The sequence below is a fragment of the Myotis davidii genome, unplaced genomic scaffold, assembly GCF_000327345.1.
Source record: "Myotis davidii unplaced genomic scaffold, ASM32734v1 scaffold845, whole genome shotgun sequence".
NCBI classification, from domain to species: domain Eukaryota; kingdom Metazoa; phylum Chordata; class Mammalia; order Chiroptera; family Vespertilionidae; genus Myotis; species Myotis davidii.
In genome coordinates, this window is record NW_006296223.1 from 1,147,256 (window position 1) to 1,148,726 (window position 1,471).

General features: G+C 65.3%; 1 protein-coding gene across 1 annotated transcript in view; it reads right to left on the reverse strand.

Annotated features, from left to right (window-relative positions):
- MLC1 (megalencephalic leukoencephalopathy with subcortical cysts 1) overlaps positions 1–1,471 on the reverse strand; it is a 31,754-nt gene that overhangs the window by 4,764 nt on the left and 25,519 nt on the right. The window lies entirely within an intron of this gene.

Here is a 1,471-nt window from a genome sequence, read left to right on the forward strand (position 1 = left end):
GGCCTCTCGGATGCGGGGCGCTGCCCACCGACACCCCTGAGAAAGATGCCCCCCACGCTTGCCCAGGTAAAGCAGGGCGCGGCGCTCGCCTTTCTATTACAGCCGAGACCCCGGAGCAGGTCAGGCACGTGGGTAAGTTCACCACACACAGCACACACGGCTCGCGGAGCTGAGGCCACTGCTCGCGATGTCAGAGCCACCAGAGATGCAGAAGGTCAGAGGTCACAGGGAGGAGGAGTGGGTGCAGGTGGACAGAGGTCATGGGAGGAGGGACAGGTGCAGGTAGACAGAGGTCACGGGAGGAGGGACAGGGGCAGGTGGACAGAGGTCACGGGAGGAGGGACAGGGGCAGGTGGACAGAGGTCACGGGAGGAGGGACAGGGGCAGGTGGACAGAGGTCACGGGAGGAGGGACAGGGGCAGGTGGACAGAGGTCACGGGAGGAGGGACAGGGGCAGGTGGACAGAGGTCACGGGAGGAGGGACAGGGGCAGGTGGACAGAGGTCACGGGAGGAGGGACAGGGGCAGGTGGACAGAGGTCACGGGAGGAGGGACAGGGGCAGGTGGACAGAGGTCACGGGAGGAGGGACAGGGGCAGGTGGACAGAGGTCACGGGAGGAGGGACAGGGGCAGGTGGACAGAGGTCACGGGAGGAGGGACAGGGGCAGGTGGACAGAGGTCACGGGAGGAGGGACAGGGGCAGGTGGACAGAGGTCACGGGAGGAGGGGCGGGTGCTGCCAGCCCTCACCTGCTTCAGAACAGGGGACAGCTGCTCCCACCACCGCTGGCCGGGACCAGGGCCCTCACCTGGGGTCTAACAGCACAGACGCCTCTCCCCTGGCCTGGCAGCTGCCCTCGGGCTGCCTGTGCCGGGGTGCCCTGTGGAGTGTCTGCAGTTTCAGGACCCAGAGAGCCCGGCCCCTCCCAGGGGAGCAGCTGGTGCCCTGGGTCAGGGGACTGCACGTGTGTAATGAGAGGAGACCCAGCGCTCGATCGCCGAGTCAGAGGAAACGCCAGGAGAAATCTTCAGTTTAAAGAAAAAGGAGCCGGGTGTACGGACGTGACAGGGCACGTGACCTGCCTCCGGGTCTGACTCTGAGCCATGAGCATGTTTCGTGGACTCAAAGCCACGGTGAAGGGAAAAGCACCAAATCTTACGGCGGAACAGAAACGGGAGCGTCAGCGCGGGTGGCACCACAGCACTGGGGGCACTTCCCACCCAGAGCCTGAGCAGAGGGCAGGGGTCGGAGGGACACGGAGGTGACAGGGCACGTGACCTGCCTCCGGGTCTGACTCTGAGCCATGAGCATGTTTCGTGGACTCAAAGCCACGGTGAAGGGAAAAGCACCAAATCTTACGGCGGAACAGAAACGGGAGCGTCAGCGCGGGTGGCACCACAGCACTGGGGGCACTTCCCACCCAGAGCCTGAGCAGAGGGCAGGGGTCGGAGGGACACGGAGGCGCCAGACAC